At 31.9% G+C, this 2,359-nt stretch overlaps 1 long non-coding RNA gene across 1 annotated transcript in view; it reads left to right on the top strand.

The window, feature by feature from the left end:
• LOC111735044 overlaps positions 1 to 924 on the top strand; it is a 4,596-nt gene extending 3,672 nt beyond the window's left edge. Inside the window, exon 2 of the long non-coding RNA XR_002778662.1 lies at positions 217 to 924. This is a non-coding gene — a long non-coding RNA (uncharacterized LOC111735044). The remainder of the gene's footprint in view (positions 1 to 216) is intronic.
• The last annotated feature ends 1,435 nt before the right edge of the window (positions 925 to 2,359 follow it).

Here is a 2,359-nt window from a genome sequence, read left to right as displayed (position 1 = left end):
GAATCTCTTCCCTTAGGTCTGGGGAAGGGGGTGGGGAGAGGAGGCAAGGTAGAATAAACCAGTTTCTGCTTACAATCTTCTACATAGTTTACAATGTCTACTAGATCTGTCTTTTTTTTTTTTTTTAAATCATTTGTCAGGTTGATAGTTGAAGTGTTGTATGGTAATTACACTATTTGCTTTGATTTTTCTCTTCTCTGAATTTGTTACTCTTAGGACTCATTGGCATAGACTGGAGAACTCCATTGTAAATTCTGGAAAGGAATGTTCAGTCTTATCAGCAGGTGTTACTGCTTCTTTCTTTGCCAGATATACTAAAACCAAAAGAGACCAATTAGTGCTAGATAGATAGATCAGTCAATTAATAGAGTTACTGCTTTGAGTAAAAAAAAACAAAACAAACAAACCCTGAAAACAAACAATAGAAAAAACTTTAAGAGATCATTACTTGTTGGTAAACTGTTGGCATTATGAAATGTCATAATGCCAAAAAGTTTTGACTGAATGAATCAACTGTGACTCCTAAAACAGTTTTGGACTTGTTAAATCTAAGTGTCTGAAATTGAAATATGAAACTCATTAAGTAGCAAAAGTGGTTTTCAAAGATACTTAATAATATTTAAGACTAAAGCAACCAAATTCAAACCAAAATTATTACACATCATGAAATTAAAAGATAAAATGCAAATATATTCAAATATCAGAGCATTTAAGATCCAGCAAAATGTTTCACCTTTAAATTGGAAAGAGCATAGAGAGAAAAAATTCCAAAATAAAATAACCTTTAAGTAAAAGTTCAATTAATTGAGCAAGCTTTCTTAGCAGTTAACCACTTCTACCCTCTTCCTCCAGAAAATTCACTGATACTGATGTCAACTTATGTCATCCCTATAACCAATATAAAACACATATTTATATATTCCATGTATTTGTATTATTAATAGCTATGTATTTTATTACCATATTAATATGCCATAATTTATATAGCCATTTCCCACTTGTTGAGCATGTGATATTTTTTCACTATTACTCATAGTAGTGATATAACACTCATTTTGAATAATTTTCTAACATATAGTCTCCAAAGGGAAGTTAATAAAGACTAAATCATGTTTTTCATGATTCAAAAAATATATGTGATTATTTGTAGGATATACACAGAACAGGTCCATCATTTGCTCCAGTTGCCTGATTGGATTTAATTCATTTAAAAAAATATTTATGACTTCAAATATTTGTATCTGAGAAAATTAGGGTAATTCATATTCTTGATTTTTATCTCTACTCATATGTATGAATAAATCAAGATTCAGCAGTGTGGAAAACTGATGGCTTTTGAAATAAGGACTGAGATTCATAGAAATCCTTACATGATAAATGTAATACAAGCATGCAAATTATCTTGGGAGGAAATGGGGCCAGTGGGTCTGCTGAGCTAACTCATAACAGTTCATGAGAGCTAATTAATAAACATTCAAGAATTATGTAAGCCAATTATTAAACAGTTAATAACTTGAACTCAATCACAGTGGGCATATTTATACCACGGAAATTGTCAAATGCTACATATCAAGATGTTTTATTGTTGGGAGAGCCAGTTTACCAGCATATCACTGGATGGGAGCATAAGGCAGGGAACTTGGGGATTTGACACCATAGATGGGTAGAATATAGATTGCTGTTGAAAAAATAAGACTTCATATTTGATCCTACACATGGTCCTCATGTTGACTTGAGAAGATGCCCAGTGAAAAAGACCAAGAAATGAGACTAAAATCGCCTAAGAAAAATGCAAAATATAGCCAAATCTACATACTTGGTTTCATTTATCCTGGTTCGTGAACTTCTATTTTGCAAAAAATTGCTTCCTAGCTATCCTCTATTTTCAGAATACATGTTTTAGGTATAAATGTTCTGAATACAAATTATTATGTTTTATTTTGACAAAATTGTTGACAAAATTAGGCATCTATTAAGATGGTAGATATAGGTCTTTTTATTTTATTTATTTATTTTTACCTTTATATATAGATATTTTTTATTAAACTTACTGGAGTAACATTGGTTAATACAATTATATAATTTTCAGGTGTACATTATAATTTGACGTCTATATATTCTATTGTGTGATTACCACCCAAAGTCTAATTTCCTTCAGCTACCATATATTTGATCCCCTTTACCCACTTCATCCTCCCCTATCCCCCTATATTTGATCTCCTTTACCCCATATACCTCCCCGCTCCTCCCCCACTCCCTACCCTCTGGTAACCACTAGTCCATTGTCCATGTCCCTGAGTCTCTGTTTGTCCGATATAGGTATTTTTAAAATCTCTTCCCCGTAAGAATCTGTGTTTTT

This window comes from Pteropus vampyrus, unplaced genomic scaffold, assembly GCF_000151845.1.
Source record: "Pteropus vampyrus isolate Shadow unplaced genomic scaffold, Pvam_2.0 Scaffold12608, whole genome shotgun sequence".
NCBI lineage: Eukaryota > Metazoa > Chordata > Mammalia > Chiroptera > Pteropodidae > Pteropus > Pteropus vampyrus.
This window is presented reverse-complemented; position numbering and strand designations above follow the sequence as displayed.